The sequence below is a fragment of the Balaenoptera ricei genome, chromosome 12 (genome assembly GCF_028023285.1).
Source record: "Balaenoptera ricei isolate mBalRic1 chromosome 12, mBalRic1.hap2, whole genome shotgun sequence".
NCBI lineage: Eukaryota > Metazoa > Chordata > Mammalia > Artiodactyla > Balaenopteridae > Balaenoptera > Balaenoptera ricei.
The window spans coordinates 23,022,535-23,048,397 of record NC_082650.1 but is presented as its reverse complement, the minus strand read 5'-3'; positions in this window follow the sequence as shown (position 1 = coordinate 23,048,397).

Sequence of the window (25,863 nt, the reverse complement as noted above, 5' to 3'; positions counted from 1 at the left end):
CAGAGTTCAAGTGAAGCAAACTAATTCAGATTAGTGCATTTGCAATCAGCTCGCTTCAGAACGTTTCTTCTGTTTTGCTTCAAAATAAATATGTCCTATATGTGATGTTTATTAGCTTTCTAAATTAATCCTTACCATGCAGAGAAGCATCTAGTGAATCAAGTCCATTAAATAATCACGGAGAGGCATATTTGGCTTATATCACAGCAGTAGTGTTTCCCTCTAGTTTTTCCAATCAAATATCACACAAAATTAAAACCATTAAAAGATAAAGTTTTACAAAATAAAAATTGCTTAATGAAATGTTATCGAACACCAGAATAAGTGTCAACAATAAAATATTCACTGTCCTAAGATTAATGTATAGCTAGCTACCTTTAACTTAATGCTTACCACATACTAGCCACGTGCTAGACACCTGTTATGCAAAATCTTCTTTAATCCTTATAACCATGGCCAGTAGCTATTACTACTTCAGTTTTATAGGTAAAGAATTTAAGGAAACTTTAAACAATTTTTTCAAGGTCATACAGATGATTATGTGATAGATCTGAATTTGAATCCAGGTTTTACTTGCTCCAGAAATCCTTGTTCTTATCCCATACGTTATAATGTATTTGGCATGCAAAAATCCCTCAAATCACTAAATCATAAGTACTATCCATCAGTTTTTGCAGAAAATTACCACCTAACACAATGACGAAAAAATAAAGGAGAAGGAGATTTCAAGGAATAAAGACCAAAATAATGTCTTTGGCTAGAAAAATGATGACAAAAAAATAAATTGATAGCCTTTGCTCAGAAGTTGAATGCTATAGGACTGAAAGCCTTTTTTTTTTTTCCCATAGAATTTTGGCATCTAGAACTTCTATTAACATCAAACATCATGTATTAATTAAATCCAAAGAAAGAAAATAATAAACATGAAGACAGAAATTAATAAAATATGAAACGAACCTACAAAGTAGAGGATCAATAACGTCAGAAATTGGTTCTTTTAAAAAATTATTACAGACTGCTTCTACCAGCCAAGCTGCAGTAAAATGACTACATTTTACTTCTCCCACTCACTACAACTTAAATCTCTAGACAGAATTAAAAACAAAACTACTTGAGGACTCTGAAAAGTAAATAAGAGGCAGATTGAGGAAAAGTCAAAACCCCAACAAGGGCCTGGTGAATTTAATATATATATATATTTTCTTATTTACATCATGGCTCTTACTGGAGGAGAGGTGGTATTAATCATTCAATTTTATTTTGCTTTTTCAAGTTCTTTTGGCTCCCTTTGAATTTCTAAATAAATTGATGATGTAGGGTATCTGTTTACCAGGGAATGGGATTCCATAGTCCAAACAAAGTGAATTGGGAGACTTTTTTACTTGGTGAAGTATTAATATTTTTAAATTAATGAGTAAATAAGCATATTAATAATATATAGATTATCTCATTTAATTGTTAAACATCACTCTGAAGAAAATACTATTAAATCATCCCAATTTCAAAGATGAGAAAACTGGGCCTTAGAGATGTTATTAGCTAACCCATCTAAGTTTGCATAACTAGTATATATAAGAGCCAAAACTCATAACCTAAGTAATGTGACTTCAAAGTATGTCCCTTAAAGTCTGTGCTGTGTGGCTCCAGAACTGTGGTATGGGATAACCAATACCCCTTTGGCTTTCTCTGAACATTGTTTCTACAAGCGTAACCTAAGATCATATGAACATTATTGGCAACACCATCACACTGTTAATACAAATGGAGCATACAATAAATCAAACATTCCTAAATATTTTTCTTTCTCATATGCCATAAGTTATATTTTTCTGAGTTTGTATTTTTTAAGCTCTCAACACAGGATTTCCATTTGTCTCTTTTTTACACTTCATTTTATTAGACCTCAGACATCATTCCAGACTGTCCTAAAAAAATATTCTGTAAACAAATGCATCAATCCTCCCCAGGCAAATTTTAAAACAGAATTTAAGTAAACCTAGCAGAGTGTGAGACACTTTATAAAAACTTAAGAATGTAACACCATTTAAAGAGGTATTACAAAAGACGATGACACCATAACTAGTTATATCAAAAGGAAAGAATTATCAATTCACTGAGGCTCTTTCTTAATTAAACAGTTACACATGTATCTTCTGAGTCATATGTTGAATGGAGAGGGGGTAAATGCACAAGAAAAGGACCACGGGTTGTATGTGGGCTTGTATCTGTGGATTATAAATGAGAAATAAGTAATGACAGGGAAATGGTTATTTCTTTAAAACCAAAAATGGCAAAAGGTCTTTCTTCGCCAATTGTTCATGGTAATATTAAAATAAAGGAGGAGGTATATGTATAGATTCATGTACTATATAAATGTAAAACTGAATTATTATATTAAGGAGTGCCTGCTCTAGTCATTAAAAGGATTAAACTGAATATGAGGTAAAGGAGTTTCCGTAATATTAGCTCTGTTATTAGAACTAGTCTACTTTTGGCAGAAAATGAATCATCTCTTCCAGTGTTAAACTATATAATTTTCATGAACAGTGGTAAATTAAAGAGAATTTTATTTTTATGTTATAAAATTTACTAGCATCTTCATGCCCTGACTAATCCACTTGTGTCTTTTTGGCCCTTTTGGCATCACCAAATAAATAAAGGAATAAATGTAAATAAATAAATAAACAACCTTAACTTTATGTATAGTTTAAATTCTTTGGACAAATATTTATTCTCAATATCTACTGTGAGCCCACTCATCCATGTTTAAGGTACTTGGATAATTTAAAAAATAATTGGATACTTCGTAATAAATTATTTGCAACTGTCCACAAGTCAGTTACTGAATATATTTCTGAAACCTCTCCAACCAATTAGCGCATTCCATTACATCCAAAAGGGCACTAAGCCCGCTATTCAAAACAGAATTAAGGTATGCATTGTTGCTACTGTTACTATATAATTCAAGCAAAAAGTCTTGAAATATATTTGCCCAACCAGGAAACATGTGAAAATTATTTTGACTCTCTTCCCCCAGCAATATGCAAATTTAAAGAGAAATGTAGTTATCTTTTAGGTCACATTGATTGTTTTTGGCTTTCACCGACTCAAACAGGGTCAATCAATGTGGGATTTTACACTTTGCTAGAAACAGCTTCAGCAAAACATGTTATTATTAGCTTCATTTGAAATTATAATTTCAAAGCCACACTTTGCTGGAGCAGGAAGAGAGACCAAGCAAAATAGAAACCATAAATGAGAGACAGCCCGGTCATGATTCAGGTGCCAGCAATTTATTCAGTTCATTGCATTCAGGTAGCCTGACCCCATTTTTGTGAATAATTTGATTTCCCTCACATACTCTTCATGAAGGAATGAGGTGATTATTTTAAAGGAATTTTAAATTGGGGACATTCCTTTTTTTAACAGCTCATATACGAGTCCTAGAAATATTCATCACTGTTGAAAAAAACGTAGAATGCTCTCATTTGTGTTCTAACCCCCTCTATGAATATATAATCACTGTTATTATCCCTTATTATAATACTGAGAAGTCCCCTAATTTCTTTGTGCCTAGTGACCCTTGGTCAGTTGGTAATGAATGAATTTAGTCAATCTATATGATACCTCTATCAAACACTTGGGACCCAAGGACACAGCGCCTTTATTCCACACCCGTGCTCTTTCCTCCAGGTTAATTCAGGATCTGGGGTTTGTAAGACAACTTCTAGAAGTTATTATTTATGAAACATAGAGATACAAGTGAATTCTCAAAATTTTAATTATGATTTTTTTTTGGTCCTGCAAGTAAAAAATATACATATAACATAGTTAAAGTTTGTGTATTTTATCTCAGTAAGGTAATAAGGGACACCCTTAAAGGAGAATTTACTTTGGACTTTTTTTCCTTCCAATGATTATTGGATAACTAAACACTCACCACCACGTAGCTCTGTTGTGAGAGAGATAATGATTGCAATGTGCATAGCATTAAAAATGGGGATGTTAACAGCTTTAGTAACAGTAATGGTGATGATAACAGCTTTTTTGTTGTTGTAGTTGTGTTGTGATTGCTACATTTTTTGAACATGTATCAAAGATTTTACTTAATTTATTGATTAATGAAGAAACTGGTAAGAAATTACAAATTGTTTCTGTTCCCGTTATTTTTAATGGGTATCTGTCTCAACTTCTCACTACCTTTCTATTTCCCCCACTGGATTTGGAGCCTTGGCTGATTCTCAAACCTACTTATCAGTCTTTCTAAACTTGACATCATCTTCTCTTTGGGAGAAAACTAAAGTTCTTGCCTACTTAATTTTAAATGTTGCCTCCCTGAGAAATCTGGCTACTCTATCTCACTCATCAGATACAGACATTTTATATTTCAGCTACTGTCAATAGACCAAGGTGCTTTTAATTTCAGCTACTGTTAATAGACCAGTGTCCTATTCTTCAGTGGCCCCCTAATTTAGACTCCCACTAGGCACCTCATTCAGGTAAGAGCCATTTACCCATACAAATTCTTCTAGGTCCAATCTTAATAAGTTCTACTTCCCTCTGCTTTCCCATAAGTGTTTTGTGGACAGTCTGGTGTCCTCATGGTAGATTAAACATGAGGCTCAACAAGAAAGAGCACAGTGATAAAGAAGGTTCATCAGGCAAGCTCACTATTCTGAGTTACATGTTCTTCTGAGGATTCCTCAATAGGTATATACCTCTAGTATGTTGCTAATCGAAAAGATATAGCCAAGCTTATCAATGAACATAGATAACAAAAATCATTGTCATATTTACCCAAGCAACCCACAGGAATTGAATGTAACCTCTGGTTTAGGTTAAGTAAAAATTGGGCAGTAAATTTTGTTCTCCTATTTAAAAATTGGACTTATTAAGTTGGCATAAAAGAAAGAAAACAACATGTGATCATTGTGTTTCCACCAATAGAAAAGGAGGGCAGTGGGAACCTTGGGGGGTGGGGGGGAGCATTTACCTTCCTTCCTCATGTACCTGCGTACAAGACACTCCCTCTAGCATGGTTATTAATGTGAGGTCAGGGACAATACAAAAACGAAAGACACCATTAAACTTACAAAATCTTATGATATTTGATTGAATTCATGATTCCTCCAATATTTTAAATGTCCTGTAGTATCTGGCCATTGCCTATATGCTTAGCCTCATTTCATACCAATTTCCTATTTCCCTGCTTGCTCTTTACCCTTGATCGTCATGCTGTTTCTCTGAGTTCCTCAAAAGTACCAACAAATTTACCCCTGGACCTTACCAAGGAATATCCTTTTCCTGACTCTTTACCTAGTAAAATTATACTTTGGGTCTCAGCCTGAACAAGATCTCTTCAAAGAGGCCTTCTCTGACCCCTAAACTAAATTCTCTATCACACCTAATTTGTTTGTTTCTCATAATCTTTCTCAGTTTTTTTTACCATTCATATATTTGTGTGACAATGTGTTTACTGCCTTCAGTGTTTGTCTCAATGAACTGGACTTGCTTAACAGTAAGGAATGCATTAGCTCATACAAAAGCATGTCCAGAGGCAGGTCAGACTTCAAGGTTGTTTGACCCAGTAAAAACTCAGATTGTAGAATGACTGCTAGTACTTAACATTCCCTTGCTCATATTTTGCAGGAGAAAGAGAACCAGTTTGCAAAGACTTAGGACCAAGGAAAAATTTCCCTAAAAGATATCAGAAAACCCAACCTCACATTTTGCTGGACAACATTGGATCACAAACTTATTCTTGAGCTGATCATTGAGAAGAGAGATGGGATTTATCCTTGTCCAATCTGACCCATCCTTGGAATTGAGGTTAGGATCAAATTTCCCTGAGGTATAGATGGTGTAGGAGAGAAATACATACATAAACTAAGTTAGCATTCTGTTATGAAAAAGGAAGAGGAAATCAATACTGGATAAACAACTAGCAATATCCACCCCATTACTGTATACAAAGAATTTGTTTATCTTGTTTAAACTGTATAATGTCATCATGTTTGTTTGTAAAGTTTTAAAATGCCATGGTCCCCAATATTTACTATTCAAGTTCAACAAATTTCATTTCAACTACCTTGCAGGATGAGAATTTAGATGCATTTAGATGTACTTTTATACATAGCCAGAAGCATATTTCCCATTAACTATTAAAAACTTGTTTTCAAAATCTGTGTCCTGCACACAAAGCTTGAACATAAATAATGCCTGGAAAAGCTGTTTCAATTCCTCACTCTGAAAAATTACAGTTTACCAAGGAATTAAGAGAATTGGAAATTACTTCTAGAAGAGGGAATTGGAAAATATATGTCAAATCATGTAATAGTACAATTAAAACTTCATTAATTCTGCATAGGAGTTATGTAGCCACATTGTGTCTAAGATAGTTAACTATAAAGCAGTAAGAACACAAGAATTTAGGGTAGACGCTCAGTAGAAAAAAGTGCATATCTGTGCCTTGCCTGGTGTATCCCAAGGTCACAGAAGCATAAGAGTCAAAACGCCATCCGAAGATCCATTCACTAGGATCAGTGGGGTAGCACACAGAGATCTGCAGGAGGTTGGGGTATAATGAAACATTAGAGGCTCAAATTCTGCCCTCAGGTCAGCCCAGCTCCTGGAGCCTGAGCTATCTTTGCAGCTGAGATTGTAGCGAGAGAGCAGAACCTACCCCAGAATGATAACTTAAAGTAAAATAAAATACCCTCTCTAAAACAAGGAAGTCTATTAAAATCACCAATTTAGAATGCATTTGTATTTGAAATAATTAGTAGAGATGAGTCAAATTTCCTATGATACATGCATTTGACATCAGCAACTTCAAAGAAATACAACTAACCAACTTCGTAAGCAGAGGACCTATGCATGCATGGATACACACACATACACAAACACACACACGGACTTGAATTTAGATCTATTGTAGAAAAAATTGAAAATCCTTTATCTTCAGCATATCAGCTCTAATTTCCAGAAACAAGCAGGATCGTGGCTTAATGTAATCCAGGGTAATTTGCATCACTACCATATTTTGCGTGCCTACTATATATCAGGTACTTACATTACCCAACAGCTGCTATGCTAAATGGGTGCAGTTTGTGCACTGGCCACAGAGGCAAGGGAACCTGCACACCCTGGTGGGAACTGTACCTTCTAAAGAAGGATGCAGCCATCCAAAATTGGCACTTTTTCTAATTCATCCACCAAGAGTATGTTTCTTATTCTAATTTTCACAACAGTGCTGTATGCGCTAACAGCTGCGCTGGTATTATCTTATTTGTTCCTGGCAACGAATTCTGCAGTGGTAGATGATTATGAACTTCTTGTAACCTAAAGTATTTTGAGGAGATCCTTCTTTAAATAGTCAAATAAAATAATATAAGCCAACCCTATCCCTCCCAACTGTGAGATCTCAAGTAGCCTCCCCAATTTGTATTTGGATGCTAATATTTAGTTGGTGTGATAATCTCTTAATTAGAATTTTGTGCAATACTTCTGGCTGCTTCTCCACCAATCCTGTGGCTACCATCTTCTCATGACATCACTTTACTCCACAGAAAATCCTGGCTTTTTCACTTGAATTCCTTAGGGCAGCAAAACGCATACAAGCTGTTAGTAACAGTATCTAGGTTCTCTGAATATGAAAGAGAAATGACAAAAAACAACAGCAGTAATTCAAAATTGAATATCAGGTATCAGTTACTACTTCTCTCCCATAAGTCACTACTCATCACTGTCATAGAAAATTCATGACTGGCTATGAGGCTCCATAGCCCTCGCCTGACACTATCATCTCAGTGATACATTTCCATTTCTTCCAGCCAAAATCTTTTATCGAATTTCCTTTCTGATCCTCCCGCAAAAAAACTCTATTGGGGTCTCCTAGGTTGCTCACCGTTTCTTAATTCTTTATTATACGGAATAATTCAATTCTTGCTTTTCTCAATCTATTTCACTAAATCACTTTCACAATCACTTTCCCCTGGGTTAAATTCCCCTGCTTTCCTGAAACGTAGAAGTGGCTTCAATTTTTTTATTTTGGGTAGCCACCTTTTCTTCTCTGATGCATACTCTCTACAAATGAGAAAACTGAGAATCTGAGAACTTGTGTAACTTATATGACATCACTTAGGCTTCAAAACCTACTGTCTTTTCGTTAATCACAGATTTGAAACCACTTTAGGAGACAAGAGACCCTGTTCATGAACAGATCCTCATGCTAATATTCAGAGGAAAATTATTACACGGACTCTATACATTCAACACGATAAATATTACTGAGCACCAGCAGAGCCCAACTAAACAGTCAAAAACCTACAGTTACAAGTTTATCATACTAGAAGACACAGACATTGAACAAATAAACACACGAATAAATAAACATTGTAATTAACGCTAAGTGCTATGAAAGGAAAGAACAAGATGCTATAAAGCAATAACAGATAAGACCTATTTTAGAGTGCAATCAACTAATTTTTTCTATGCTCTTTGAAACACAATCTGAAATTCTTTCCTAGACATTTTTAATGCCCTAGATACTTTAAGAAAATCTCAGGAACTACATGAGTCCAATAGATATATTTACCCACTACTCTAGTCTCCTAATTTTGTTCTTCTCATTCCTAACCTGTCTCAAAACAAAATATAGGCCTATAAAAATAAGCAAGCAAAAACAACAATCATTCTGAATGAACCGTCTATATTTCTCTTGTCTCTACTCACCACGCTGGGCACTACAAGAATAAATCACCTAACAAGGCATCGAGCAGGGATCATGCTTAGTGCACACTCACCAGGCCCCTGGATGCAGTTGTCATAGACTCCAGTGCATCTCCCTGGTTAATCCCTTCTCTCACCGCTGAACAACTGACCACTTGATCCTTGGCATAGGCCCAGGCCTTCTCCTTTGTAAAGAAAATTGGAAATATCAGATGGGAATTCTTCACCTTTCCACCCCGAAACCTCATTGCAGCTGCACCCAATTGCTCCTGCCCTTTAACTGTTACAAAGCACAGACCTTCGGATCTAAAGCCAAGCACTCCATCTGTGCTCTGGATTTCATCCCCTTCAGCCTCGTCAGAAAACATATGCTATTGATTGTCCCTGCGCTCTCCTCCCATTTTTATCTCTTGCTTCCTACCTCATCTTTCCTTGTGTCTTTTTCATATAAAACAAATTTTTAAAGACCTGTTTTCAATGTTTGGAATATCTCCTAACAGTTGCTTTATCTCACCCTACAACTTCTTAGCCAAACTTCTCATAAGGAAAGTTGTTAATTCCATTATCTTTTTTTTTATTCGATAAAGTTGACATGTTACATTTTGTAACATATAAAATATACACTTTGTCTTATTCCATACAGAGAGTTCAAAAGTAGACAAGAAAAATCCATGCTATTATAAATCAAGATAGAGGTTACCATTGGATGAGGTGGTAGTGACTACAAGGGGATAATGAAGAATTTCTTAGGTTGTAGTAATATTGTTATTTGTTTTGGGTACAGGTTTTATGAGTTTGTTCACTTCAGGACATCCATTTGGCTGAAAATTTATGTTCTGTGACTCTGCTGTATGTATGTTCTAACTTAAAAAAATTATTTAAAAAACATATAGTATGTCAGATGTTACATGGAAAAAAATGAAGCAAAAGATGAAAATAGACATGCCGTAGGAGGGACATGGTTTGCCAATATTGGTAGCTATTTAAAATAGGGTAGTCAGAAAACATCTCCCTGAGAAGGTGACTTTTCAGCATAAATATAAAAGTGAGGGAAAAAGTTATGTGAACATCTGGAAAAGTGTGTTCCAGAAAGAGGAAATCACAGTATAAAATTCCTTGTGATGGTTGTCAACATAGCATTTTCAATGAACATTGAATAGGCCAGGAAAGCTGAATGCAATGACCAAGGGAGGAAGAATCATACATGGAAGTGTTACCGAGTCCCAGCTCTCTCTGCTCGCCGCACGACAGGCCAATAAATCGGGAGACGAGGTGTTGAGGCAAGGAACAGCGACTTTATTCGGAAAACTGGACCGAGGAGATGGCGGACTAATGTCTCCAAAAAACCATCTCATGGGGATCTGGATGCCAGTTTCTTTTATAGAACAGGGAGGGGGAGGAGGTGAGGAAGTAAAGTAAAAAGGCCACTAGTTTTGCAAAATATCTCTTGGCTTGGCAAGCATCGAGAAGGGGGTGTGTTAATTTCTTCTTTTCTGCAGCCACTCACAGGTGGGCAGGGTCAGGTTGTCTCGCTGTGAGCTGAACAAAAGCACTTTAGTTTAACATTCAGACAGAGGGTCAGGGTTCCCTCAAGGCTTTTAAAAGGATATTTTAAGGGCTTTAAACTTGTGAGACTTAGTCTCCAAAGGGAACCAGGATTCCCAGTAATCACACTTTTGTAAAGCCCCTTTCCACACTGAACCCAAAGCCAAATCCGGCCTCTGTACCCCAACACCAAATTAAATCTCAGAGACAGTTTTGGGTGAAGTAGAAAAGAATACCTTTATTGCTTTGCCAGGCAAAGGGAGCCACAGCGGGCTAATGCCCTCAAAACTGTGTGTCCCAACTTGGAGGGGGTAATGAGAAGTTTTATAGAAATGGTTCAAAGAGGGCATGATCAGTTCGTGGACATTCTTCTGATTGGTTGATGGTGAGGTAAGTGGGAGTCAGTATCATTAACCTTTTGTTTTTATCTGGTCTGGGGTCTACATGCTTGTGGGCAGCATGCTGTTAATTTCTCCCACCTGGTAGGGGTTTCAGTATCTGCAAACCAGCTCAAAGGTATTATGTATGTCCCTTGAGGGGGGACCAGGACCCTTCCCCAAGGCTGCACTGTTGTATCTTTTGACTATTCCTCCCTTGTCTCCATATCCCCTCCCTTCCCTAATTAGCAACTGTTTGAACCTGCTGTTGGAACTCAGGGAAGGTCATGGATGCTGAATGAAGCCTCTTTCCTGTAATCAAGAAATGGGGGACACAGAAAGGCTTTTGTGCCCAGGAGCCCCACAGGGTCCTGCTCGGTATCAAACCCAGACTGGCCCTGTGTAAGCAATAGTGTGGCATTCATTATGTAATCATAAAAAAGTCTTGCTTCTATTTGTGTCTCTTGGAATGCTCACTCTTGGGAAAGCTAACCATGATAAGGAGTCGACCTTGAGACTTCCATATTCTAGGGAAGCCAAAGCTAACCAATGGGGAAGCTGCACATTCAGAGAGATCCTGACCAGCCAGTAGCTGCTGCAGCCATTCATAACTAATACCTGTGAGTGAAGAAGTTACCCTAGGTGTCCAGTTCCATGAAGTCTTATATGAATTTAGCCCTGCTGCATTTGACTGCAACCACAGGAAAGACCTCGAGAACCACCCTTCTGAACACAGTTAATCCCAAACATAAGAGATAATCAATTGTTATTTTAAGCCGTTAAGTTTTGGGGTGGTTTGATACTCTGCAACAAGTAATCAAAAAAGGATTTTTCTGTGAGATAGAAACCCATTGGAAGATTCTGAGCAGAGGAATGACATGTCTTTGAAGGAGCACTCATTTATGCTATGTTGTGAGAAGACTATAGGAGCTGTTGGAAGGCAACTGCAGAAGTAGGAAGGCTGTTTAGAAGGCTCTTGCACTTCTTATAAGATTATTCACAGTTTTAATTAAATAATTTATTTTGTAACCTTTTAATATATTTCTTTCTGCTAGACTATAGCTTTATGAAAGCAGGGAACATTTAGATCTTGTTCATGTATCAATCCTCAGAGTCTGGTAGATACACAATAAGAATTTATTGAAGAAAAGTATAATTGTATGAATGAATGAGAGAATGAATGAGTGAATACTTTCAATGCTTAACTAAATAAAGACTTTATTTCTGGATGTTTTCTATGTTTTTGGTTCCTCCTTTCCTTTTCCTCTTCTAATTTCCAGTTCTGTTTCTTTCAACTTAATGCATATTTTCAATATGCAGGAGTAATGCATGAAAATGAGAATCTAGTCATCATGGACTGAATAATTTGAATACAGAATAATTTTAGTGTTTTTAAATCCAAATCCAGATATGATAGGAAATGAGACAAAAATGTGACTGCACTGAAATACCTATCGTTTTCTCATGAACAAATTTAAAGCCTACAGAATATTAACACGTTTTCTTCACTGCTTTGTAGAGTGAAACAGATATTGAGTGAAATATTCTGCAAAATCAAAGGGATCATCTCTTTTAAAAATTTCAGCAGAATAAGAATCATCTTATTCTCATATTGCAGATAAAGGAAATAGAAAGTAATATTCAAAAGAAGGAGGAAATTAAATGTCCATATACCCAACTCCATCAGTTTCAAGAATTATCCATTAATGATGATTTATTTATTTTTGTCTTATTTTAGCTTATTTGTAAATAATTTATTTTACTATGTATGATTTTATATTTCAGCATCTCTACATCATTGTTACAGGCCATTGTTCTACCCAAGCCTCAATAAATGATCCCAGCACTGTATTAGGACCAGCTCCAGGTATCAGTGACAGAATATTAAATCATGAGGTGTGAAAGAGTGGCTTTATAGTACAAAAGTTCCTGTATCCACTTTTATATTCTGTCCTCCCTGTTTCCATACCCCCAAATCTGTTCCAAGACATGTTCTCCTGTTTTCTGCCAGAAAATATTTGCAAGGTCCTACATATTTTTAGTTAATGATCTCTTTCTTCTCACATAAGGTACTATACTTCCCTAGTTGGGCCATGTGACATTCTTTATAGAATCACACTGGCCCATTATACTGATGACATCATATTATTTAGAGATGTCAGCAGAAACTGTCCAGTATTCTGGACATGACGGTAAGTCACATGTGAACAAGAGAGTAGGAAATAAACCCTAAAAACATTTATGGCACCTGCCATATTAATGAAGTATTTAGCAGTCCTGTGCTGTGGGCCATAATGGGATATTCTCTCTGTTCCAATTATCCATTGCTCCAAAAAAATAAAACAATCCAACGCTTTTTGACTTAGAAAACGAGCAATGATTTATTTCGTTCATGTATCTGCAGTTCAAGCAGGAAGCGGCAGGAACAACTCACCTCTGCTCTATGCGGCCCCAACCAGCTGGGGCCAGAGGCTCACTCACTTGGTAGCAAGTAGAGGCTGGCTATAGACTGCGAACTCAGCTGGAACTGCTGAGGGACCTTGGCTCCTTTGCACATGGACCCTCCTCAGGACTTCCTCAAGTTTCTTAAAACATGGTAACTAGATTCGGAGAGTGAGTCCCTCAAGAGTCCTGGACAGAAGCTGCAAGGCGGCTTACCACTCTACCTCAAAAGCTTCAGAGGGTTAGTTTTGGCGCATTATATCGATAGAGTTAAGTAACTGAGACCAGCCCAAATTCAGAGGAAAGGAAATTGGATTCAACCTCTCAATGGAAGCAGTAGCAAAACATCTGCAGCTATTTTTCAGCTGCCATGTCATCCACAGAAAATGAGACATTGTTACACTTTGAAAATCCTACAACTAAAAAAGCAACAGAGCATTTAGTAGATATACTAGAACCCACTTTAATGACCTCATTTTAACTGAATCACCTCTATAAAGACCCTATGTCCAAATCAAATCACATTGGTACCTGTGGTTCAGACTTCAACAATAAGTTTTCGGGGAACACAATTCAGCCCATAACAACTCCTCAGAGGTCCCCAGAAACCCTTTTCTCACTTATTGGTCAACTCCTCCCGTTCTTAAAATAATTTTCCAACCATACTCAACCTCCAAAAACTAGCAGAGGACAATTTGACTATTAGAAGTTAACTTTCTAATATCCCTACTTGCAAATTTACCTAAACCTGAATCTACTCTCCCTTATTTCTCCCATTCTCAAAAGTATCATCTCCTCTTGGAAGGCTCATTCCTCCTCCTGAGCTCATTATCTGATCTTTCACTGTCTCATGTGAAAATAGTTCCTTTCCTGTGTTTGCAACTTTTTGCCCCTTACTGGAGCCTCACCTCTCTTCTTGGTGCACAGCGCCCAGACTCCTCCACTCTGTGATCCTTTCCTCTGTTCAAAGCAAATCTCCTGAACAAAACAGTCCACAATTATGACTATACAACAGCCTACACTTCTGACTACATCCCCTCTTCCCAGCCCACAATCACTTTTCAGTGTGCTGTGGAACTTCTACCACAATTCTCCAATGACATCTTTCCGGCAAAGTTTACCAAGGACACCTAATCACCAAGTTCAGTGAGTTGTTCAATGACCTCATCTTACTTTATCAACCTATGACGTCTGATAATACTGATAACTCTCTTTTCCGCCACACTGTTTTTTGGTAACTCCTTTCCACTTAAAAAAAATTTCAATTTTGATATCCCCAAAGGTTTTGACCTTGGGCCTCTTCTTTCCCCATAGTATAAAATATACCTGAAACCATAAATCATAAATAAGTAAACCATAAATCATTCTGGGGGGGATTTGACCCTCTAATCTATGTTTTCAGTCTACACATTTTTCATAGTTTCCAGAATCATATATCCAATTGCCTAGTTGATTTTGAAAATTATATATTTCATAGATACTTTCATGTGTAAATCTGCTCATTCTTTAATCCTTATTATGGTAAATCCAACTCAATCCGCCTAGTTCAACAAGCCAGATATGAAGTATGCTGACTTTTTCCCTATCAAAACTTTAAATTCTACTGACTCATTAATACTTCTCATATTTGCCCCATCTTTCTGTCCTCACCACTACCGCTTTAATTCAAAACCTCATTAAAACACATTAGGACAGATGCAATACTTACCTAACTACTGTCCAAGCTTTGGTTTCTACTGTAACCTCCATGTGATTGACAGAGATGCTTTCCAAAATAAAATCTGTTCATGTGCAGCCTTGTTTAAAGTGTTTTATTGGCTCCCAAAGTTTATAGGATGAAATATAAGATGTAAGTCTTTGATGATGTTGTTCTTACTTGTCTCTCTAGTTGTATCCCTGTCTTCTCTACATTTCTATGACCTCTGTGTGCGTGTTGGGGATATTAGTTTCATATTTCTGAACTTCCATTAATGCTACTCCTTATACCTGGAGTATCTTCTCCAAGACCCCCACTCCTTTCTTGCATTCTTCAAGATTCCTAAGTGTTATATCTTTTATGAAGAATTTCTACCATACACACACCTTAACTCCATCCCCAGGAAAGACTAACTACACCTATTCTTCCTCACCATCTTTATCTTTTCAAAATACAACCTCTAACTCTGGCATAAATGTCGTTGATCTACTAAACTGTGCAATCTTTGAGGCTAGGGATCATGCATTACTTATTAATTATGACTTTGTCTTTTGGTACTTGTCACATAATAGTTACTCAATGAATATTTGTTGAAGGTGTTGAATTAAAAGACCTTTGTGGTCATTAATTCCAAACATATATATAATGAAGGAGTCCCTTCTACAATATTCCATTGAGATGTTCATTCATCCAGTTCTTGAAGACTTATTTATGTTTCTCATTTCTTTCCATTTGATTTCAATAGGTTAGATGACTTCAAAAAAATAAAATTTATTAAGGACTGATCTACTGGTGTGCATTTTGGTTATAAGTTGCACAAGCAATCAGTTTATCAATTCCTAATTAAATAGAAACTCCTGTTTAAAAACATTTATTAGAGATTTTAGTTCAATATAATTTAACCAATATGATGATAATGTAATTGTCAGTAGTATTAAGTGCATTATCGTTTTAAGTTTAAGGAAATATTACTCCCACTATATTGTACAGAGAGTTCACAACTGAGGTATCATGTCCAAGTACAAATATCTTGTAAAAGATGAAATAGAGTTCCAGGAAGAAGACTTGAGAGGAGAGTAGAAACCATATATGGTAGAAATATAACATATAAATATTTAACTTATGTGTTAATTCACCTTCCCAAAGACATGACTTCACTCATTCATTTAATCGTTGCAAGAAGAAACAAACATAAATGTATTAAGCTTAAAGAAGCTTGATATTAAAACAGAATAGTATGAACCTACAGGCAATTAGGAACACTTTAGAATTTTTCACTTGTTCCTCATTCACCACTATGGATTTGTTAGTTATATATAAGATAAAATGGTTTGTTTTCCCAGACAGCTACATGAAGCTTTTTCTTTGTTGCTTCTGCCATGGTTCTCCAATGTGATATTGCATGCACTAACAATGTGTACCTGTTATTTGGATGATTTAAAGGATTTCAAATGTAATTTTATTTTAACTATGCTCATTTCCACCAATCTTATTAACTTTAGAATCTAAACCACCAGGTAAATCTTCTTGAGAAGACTGGAAGAGTTAAAAGTGGGTTAGAAATGAATTAGAAGGAAAATGATAAAAGTATTCAAATACTTAAGGGATATCAAATCATGCCCTGAAGAATTAAGAATACGGATTTGAACAAATGTGTGAAAATTGCAAGTAGACATATTTCAACTTTGCAGGAAGAAGAGTTAACAGGACAAGACTTAAACATGCTTTATTGGTGGAACTAGGCTAAATATATACAGTGCATTACTGATATACTATATATATATATATATATATATATATATATATAGTATATATAATATATAACCTCTAGATCCCTTTCTTACCCTTCTCTATTTTTCTCAATGCCCTTAGAGATTGCTCTGCATGGCCTACATCACAGGTTTCTTTGTCCACTGGATTCCTGGGTTCCACCAGTTAGGGTCTGAATAGGAAACCAGAAAGTAAAATGAGAATGAGATCAGGGTATTTATACTCTGACTCTCACCCATGGGGGAGGAGGCGAGATCACCATGGGATGGCATCATCTCTCAACTGAAGATCAGAGTTAATGTCAGACAGCCCTGTCTACACAAGCGTCTGTGCCTCTTCTTCTAGTTACTTGCCACTTCAGGCCTTGGAGGTTCCTGTCCTGAGTGGTACAAGCCCAAGGATATTGTGCTATTCAGCATGATTTCCTTATAAATAGTCCCCTATTTAAATTTCCTCAAATTATCTCAATTTGTTTATGCCATCTGTTTGCTGCTGTGAAAATGATTGCTATAGGAACCCTTTGAAAATTTTATGAATGCTAAGACCTTCACTTCAAAAGTTTAAAAAAAAAACCCAAATATAATTACAATTTTCTATTTCTTTATTCATGAACTCAACCAAAATTACGCGTTCATAAATATAAAAAAGACTTAGGTAGCATTTTGCAGCATTAAACAGAGATCTCTCTTTGTCCAGTCAGTTTCAACAAACAAGGAAATTGATATCAACTCACAGATGATATCAACTAATCTAAGAGCCATACAAAATACAGCTTCCTTCTGAGTATCTGATGGGTGAATCACTGTTCACATGAAAAGCAAAAGATAAAATGTAATTCTCCCAATTCTTTTGACTCTGGCTGATATTTCTGACCTGTCAGCCACCCAATGACTGCTGTTATAGTTGGAAAGCTCTTTTGCCATGGTTTTTCAAAGACCATTTACAATCTTTTGACAAGTGTAAATTTGATTCAATAGATTCTACTATAATAAAACGTCAACTTTACTTTTTTTGCCTGTATTTTCAGAATACATATTCATTCCTTGATATTATCTCTTTATATCCATGCAACAGATATAATATTAATAGCCACACAATGTGTGAACAGAGTCTTCACTTCAGATTAACCTGGAGCTGGAAGAATGCAGGAGAACATTTCCAGATGGCATCAGCCTGGAAGGCGTCCTTGCCTTGCCACTCACAGTGATTGCTAAAGGAATGCGCTATTGTTAACACAGCTCCCAGGAGAGGAAAAGCAGCTTTAGTGCCAATATAAGATATGGTTTCTTCCCAAGTACTGAGAATAAAGGCTAAGAAAGGGAAGCCAATGGCAAATGAAACGCTCACCTTTACCCAGGGCAGACCTACAGTAAAATCTCAAAGTAAGTGAACTTGGTCTTTCTAATTCTCCCTTTCAACAAATATTTACTTTGCTGGTGCTTCACTTTCAAAGCCTATTTCTTTATAATTTAAAGGTAGCTTTGAGTATCAGCTGATAAAAGATTAATGAGTATATTTACATTTTGATAAAGATTTTTAAGGTAAACTATGTCCTTTGCATGATAAAAAGTTCTTTATTGCTAAAATATTAGCATTTCAAAGAAATGACATCTGATCGAATACTAGCTACAGCAGGCTTTGTACTTCTCTTTGCAAAGTCTTGCATTTCTTCACGGAGAACTCTCTCTGTTTCTATAATTCTCTGGGACAGTAGGACGCCTCCCTGAAACCCCGCCCTACACCCCCGCACTTCCTCACACAGCTCCTGTTAACTCAAATGGTGGTCCACAAACATATTTGAAAAGCTGTAAGGAAGATTTAAAATAAAAACTTGACTAACAATATCTAAACTTCAGAAAGTAAAAACTATATTTCAGAAAAGCAGGGAAAACTAATTGGCATGCTGCCTCCATCTTGCAGACGGATGTCAGGTCGCGACACTTGCCCGTAGAATCTATCCTGCAATCCGGCAAAATTTATACTGATTGTGCTGGCGAACAGAGAATCTCTGTTCCTAGAGAATCTTCCTAGAGAATCCTAAGAAGACAAGGTTTCGAAGGCAGAAATTTGGAAAAAGCTTTTATTAACCATGATTTTGATTAATTTGTTCAATATTCAAATGTTTTTAGCCAGACACTGAGCAAGGTGTTACAGGAAAAAGAGGAATATCCAGCATGTGCCCAACCTGAGTACTTGTACTCAGCGAGAGTTTAGAAAGATCTATAAATTACTGTAATGTAATTTGTTACAAGTACCTCAAGATTGCACAAAGTGCTATTAGATTTCAAAGGAGGAAATGAGGGATCATTCAGAGGAAAGAGATCAATATACAACCACATTTTTCTCTTCATTAAAAACCCTCTAATTGTATACACTTCAAAACAAGACACAAATGCTATGTTCTAACAAAATTAGCCGTTTTAATTCTAATTGCAATTTTCACAGGTCTGATTTTTTTCTCACATTATCACTTGGTTAGATTTAAGTAGTAAAAATGATTGACCGCTGTCTGCTAAGCACAAACCAGCAAACTCACTTATTTCATAGGATTCATAAGAATCCCTAAAGTGAGGGTGCACTACTCAGTAAATTGCTAAATACACATGAACACTGAAATGTTACTAGTTGGATAAATCCTGATTTGAGAGATAAAATGAAAACATTATTTTATTCTGTTTCTTTCAGCTTAATATTATTTTCTCATTTCAATCTAGATGAAGTTTCTTCAGCATTTTCTATGAAGATAAAACATGACTCTGGGAATCATTATAATAAAGTCATAGAGTGCTTTGAATATTAATTTCCAAGATGCTTTCACAGTGCTTCATGTTTGTTTCTTGATTAGTTTCATTCACTTTCTTTGCGGAGTGTGAAGGCCAGGAACCTGCTCGCTTCTGCTGTAGTTCATGGTGAGGGCGGGGGAGGGGGAATGAGCAGTTCTTCCGCGGATTCAGTCATGTTCAGACTATCTGTCAAAGCTGACAGTAAAAACTGAAAGATTCGTGGGCAGAACACCAGGAGAGCTAAGTTATTGACTCAGTCCTCCTCCTCATACATATCCTGCCTATCAGGACCAATGCTTCGCCATCTCTGCATATCACTTCCAGCATTTGTATGTAGGAGTGAAAATACCATCTCTATGTACTTCATCAGCTTGTTTTAAGAATAATGTGCTAATGGGAAAATGCTGTATAAAAAGTAGACATGAAACCACATCGAGGAGGATGTGTGAGAGATGTTATTATTGCTTTCCAGACGTTATTTTTGCTTCATTTAGAAGTTCAAAATAAGCTATGTTCAATATAAATATGAAAACAAATTTAAAAAAAAATGGCATGACTTGAAATCAGCTTCTAAGGCAGTCCTAGAAAACTAGCTTGCTTCGTTACAAAATTTGCTATTTTGTATGACTTTAGATACCTAAGAGGACATAAATCAGTGTTTGGCGAATGAAATTAATCACAATTCAACCACTATAGATTGAAAAGTTGTGATTCAGTAATTCTTTTCCTCCTTGTGGATTTTAGAGACAGAGCAGCCAAATCTAAAATCAGACACAGCTGAAACTAAGTCAACTATCACAGATACAAATTCAACAAGGAGGAATTACCATTAGAGATCAAAAAATCATGTTGCAAGAAAACAGATACAAAATTAATGAATTGGCTTTATATAATAAATACAATAAAATATGCTCTTCGCTTACTAATACTTTGGGTTTGAACAGCTTTGGTTCAAATCCTAGCATGGTTCCAGGTGCGTATAATCTTAGACTACTTTCTTAGCATCAATTATGTCACTCCTTTTCATTTTTGGAAGATGTAGAGACTTGGTTTATCTGTATAAATGACTCATCAGACAAGGCTCCTGAAAACTTCTTACTTCTTAGGTTCTAAGGGCCTGCACTTCTACTACACTTGAGCCACCCACTGGGTCACTAGTTCTGTGACCCTAAATGAGCTACTTACTCTGAGAAAAAAATATCCAGTGAGATTTCTGAAAAGCCAGTGAGATTCCAGTGAGAATCAAATGGTGTAATATATACAATGCCCTTTGCAGGCTAATACATATATGGTGCTGAAACTAATAATTCTACTTCAATAAGTTACCAAGTCAGAAAACAGTTCCTATTTTCTTGCATACTTCGTCTCTGGTACACACTGGGCAAAGATACTGAATGACTTCTACAAGACAAACATGCCCAGACTTGGGGCAGTTTCTAGAATAAAGAAGAATTTGGTGGTATGTTCCAGGCTCCCCTAGGCTCTTCAGTCTAGCACTGCCTTGTCTGGACACTGCAGAACAAGCCCACTCAGAGCCCTATTGTTCTCAGTACTACTGAGCAGGGGCAAAAAAAAAATTTAAATAATAAATTCTCACGCTTGTGGAACTTACTCTGCAGTGAGAAATGGACATATTAGTGAGCTCAGTACTAGCAATAAAAATAGAATTGTGACTTCCGTAAGGACAAACTGCTGTGCAAATTGTACTTTTACTGTAAACACGTAGAAAACTGAATATTTTTATATATTTCAATATATAATTAATATAAATAATTAATTTATAATTAATATAATATATAAATATTTTTATATTTAATATTTTCATAAGTTGGACAACTGGCAGTGCAGGCCTGTAATGCTTGAGAGCAAGGAAACAAATGAGGTGAGCTTCATGGCGACTCCAACTTACCGCCTGGAGTCAGATTCTAAACTGCAGCACAAGGACAGGAAGCTCAAACAGAGGTTGGCAGTCTCCATAGGGTGAGGGGAACGAGATTGGAGTTACAAATTTGAGGACGTTGAGGTGCTAGAATTTGTGCACTGGAGAGGAAGAGGCAGCAAGGAGGGAACATTCCAGAGTTCCGCAGGGTAATCCCCTCAAGTCTATGGCTGAGTACTGATCTCTGTATGCATAGGTGCTTATTTCTTACCCTACAGGGCCCAAACAAATCCCTTCCCCAAACACACACCTGTATCCTATGCTTTAACTAACAGGAAATGTTTGACATATTTTAATTCTGAGCAATATCTTTTTCCTCCTTTGAGGCAGAGCTTTTAGAAAGCCATGTTTTTTACTCATTGTTACCCAAGTAGTAAGTCTGAAATGATTATCTGAAACATTATTTCCTCAGATGGTCTCCCATCTCTTTGACAATTAAAACCAAAATAAAGTCTTTCCTGATTGACCCCACATTATCATCACGAACATCATTTCTTATCACTTCTTCCCTGTGCTATAAAATCTAGCTATAAGTGCCTTCTTGCATTTCATTGAATGTAATTGCATTCATTTTATTAACAGTAGCCAAAAACTGAAAACAACTGATGCTCGTCAACAGGTGAATGAATAAACAAATTGAGACAGATTCATACAAATGGAATATTACTCAGAAACAAAAAGAAACAAACTACTGATATAAACAACAACGTAGATGAGCTCAAAAATACTCTTGAGCGAAAGAAGCCAGAAACAAGAGTACAAACTATAGAATTCCACTCTATGAAGTTTGGGAATAAGCACAATTTATCTAAACTAATAGAGGTCAGAATAGAAGTTGCCTCAGATCTGCTGGAAAGGAGCAAGAAAGACTTTTTCTAGGAAGATCAAAATATTCTATATCTTGACTGAGTGCAGGTTATGTGGATGTAATTACTTATCAAGATTCATTGAATTGTACATTCAGAATGTGTACTTGTGTGCTTCACCATACATAAATTAAATCTCAATTTAGGAAGAAAGTTAGAAATCTCAGTTTAGAAAGAAAGCAATGCCCTAAGATAAATAATAAGAATAACTGATTTTTACTGAGCACTTGTTCCATGTTAAAACCATTACTATTCTCTTATTGGGCAGAATCCTCTTCTGCTAATACAATTATCTTGGTAGTATCTCATATTAAGTGCTCAGCTGATATAAGCTATTATTATAAATGTGCAAAATATATGGAGATATTTAGTGAATAAGGGTGTTATAGTATGAACTTCAGGGTAGTAACAAAATAAAACTTTTTTCACTCTTTTATATCCAAACAAGGATAATATAATTGCAATGATACTATAATATCTTGTACAGGATTTGTTTTCATATCATGTTGGGGTTTTTTGTTTTCAGTTTTTATCTTTGATACTTCAACTTCTGATACTACTAAAAACTTGAGATGCACTTTTATATGAGACAGTGGAATGGAAAACTGACTAAAACTGAAAGGGTCAGGACAGTTAAACCAATTTTACTAGCTTTTATAAAACGCTTAAAGAAACAATCTTCCAAGGCTGGGAATATCTTTTTCTCTAGAAATGAAAAAGGCATCATAAAAAGACATTTACTGGATTCATAAAATTCAAATGAATCTATTATTACCAGGTTTCACAATATTAAAAGACAGACGATGAAGGGAGAAATGAAATACATGAAAGCAAATTGAAATTGATCATTAAAAATGTTAGAAATAAGAAACCTAAAAAATTCACTGGTAAACCAATTAGAATTTTATTACAGCTCAAATGATTACCATAAAATCTGATATAATTTAATACAAGATTTCATTTTTCTATTTTCCCAAGTAAATGACAGATCTTAGCCAAGTACACTTAAAATTCTTGTTGTTTATCAAGTGGCTGGTAACCTAAAATAAATCAAACTGTGAAATGGTTATATGATATAGTTATTTAATAAGATTCTGGTTAATTTGACTAAATTTATGCACCCTTTATTCATTTTTATCAGGTAACTAACGTGAACAAAAAGCTATCTTCCTTATCTTTAATGCTAATTATCATTTGTTCTGTCATTACATCTGTTTTGTAATCACTTCAGTTCTGTAAAATGGAAGTGGAATCCAAATGAGGCTTCCATTGCTTATCTGACTGATATACACTATGAAATATTCTAAGAAACTACAACTATCGATAACACCAGGCCTTCTAGTAGGCTACCAACCTACAGCAAAATAATTCCTTCTCTTCCACGTCAGCAACTATTTGTCATTCATGTGCAGTTGGAGGAACAATCATGTGCTTAAAAAAATGATTGCTCCTCTACCACTATCTGATATTTTTTTAAGCAACCTAATAACAGTGCTATTTCTATAATTAATTCTTTTCATGAAACTAAACCTTATACAAAATAACAACAAGAATTAAAGATGATCTTTTTAAATTTAATTGACTGTATTTTAAGAGCAGTTTTAGTGCTACAAATGCAGGAAGTACAGAGCTCCAATGTCCCCCTCCCCAATTATTCCCCTATTGTTAACAGCTTGTATTAGTGTGATACATTTGTTATAATTGATGAACCAATATTTATATGTTATTATTAACTAAGTTCATAGTTTGCTTTCACTCTGTGTTTTAAAGCTCTATGAATTTTAACAAAGGCATGATGTCACATATTCATCGTTACAGTATTATATAGTTTCACTGCTCTAAAAATCTCCTTTGCTTCACCTATTCATCCTTTTCCCTAACCCCTGTCAACCACAGATATTTTTACTCTCTCTATAGTTTTGCCTTTTCCATAAAGTCATATAGTTGGAATCCTAAGTATGTAGCCTTTTCAGACTGGCATCTTTCACTTAGTAATACGCATTTAAAGTTCTTCCATGTTTGACAGCTAATTTTTTTATTGTTAAAGAAAATTCCATTATATGGATGTACCACAGTTTATTCATCCATCTATTGAAGGATATCTTGGTTGGTCACAAGTTTTGCTAATTATGAACAAAGTACTATAAACATTTGTGTGCAAGTTTCTGTGTGGACACAAGTTACCAACTCACTCGGGTAAATACCAAGGAACACAATTTCTGGGTCATATGGTACGATTATGTTAGTTTTGTAGGAAACTTCCAAACTGTCTTCTAAAGTGGCTGTACAATGGTGTATTCCCATCAAAAATGAATGAGAGTTCTTGTTACTCCGGATCCTCACAAGCATTTGATGCAATCAGTGTTTTGGAGTTTTGCTGCTGTGATGATTATAATGGTATCTCACTTATATTTTCAATTGTCTAATGACATATGATGTTAAGCATCTTTTTACATGCTTATTTGCACCAGGACCAGATGGGTTGACTTGTGAACTCTACCAAATATTTAAGGTAGAAAAGATACCAACTCTCTACAATCTGTTTCAGAAAATAGAAGCAGAGGAAACACTCCCCAATTCTCTCTATGAGGCCAGTATTATCCTCATACAAAAAACCAGACAAAAACATCACAAGAAAGGAATGTTGCAGACCACGATCTCTAATAAACATAAATAGAAAAATCCTCAAGATAGTATTAACAAGTTGAATTCAGTCATGTATAAAAGAATTATGCACCACAAGGAAGTGAAATTTATTTCAAGTATGCAAGGCTGGTTCAACATTCGAAAATCAACTAATGCTATCTATCACATCTGCAGGTTAAACAATGCACACCCAGTCATAGTATAAACTCTCAGCAAACGAGGCCATGTCTAGTGTACTGAATCCATTGAAGGCATTCCTTATTTCTATTAGTGTTTTTTATTTCTAGAATTTTGTTTGGATTTTTCCTCTGAGCTACATCTCTCTCTTTACATTGCCCATCTGTTCTTGCATGTTGTCCACTTTTCCCATCAAAGCCCTTAGCATATTAATCATAGTTACTTTAAATTCCCAATCTGAAAATTCAAAATCTCTACCACGTCTGAGTCTGGTTTTGATGTTTCTTTTATTTCTTTTGACTATTTTTTTTTTGTTTTTTGGGGTTTTTTTTTTTTCCTTTTAGTATGCTTTGTAAATTTTTGTGGAAAGCCAGGTATGATGTATCTGGTAAAAGGAACCAAGGTAAATAAAGCCTTTAATGTAAGGCGCTATGTTTATCTTGCTAAGAGTTAGGCCGTGATGACTGCTTGTTGTAGCTATGATGTTAGAGGCTAAATTTCCTCTAGTGTCCTTGTTTTTGTTTCCTCTATTATCTTTGGGTCTCTGTACAGACTCCTTCTTAAATAAGGTCTGAGTCTTACAGTTCTTTCAGCTGTAATCCTTTTTTATTAGAGGAACGCATATTGGTGTGGTGGTGAGCATTCTGTAATCCTATGTTAGCCCTTGATCCTATAGGCTCAGTTCTTAGGGAGCCTATGTCCTTGGGATGTGACCTTCACACGTGCTTCCCAGCTCTGTTTCCCCCACTTAGATGTGACAGGAAGGCTAGAGGGGCCAGCGTTGGTATTTCCTTTTCTCAGATTGGTTAAGGTCTGGTAAAAGCCAAATCAGTTATGTTTCTGGTAAAATAGTTATCCTTGAGGGGAGGTCTTTGTTCAGGGAGCAGGGGAC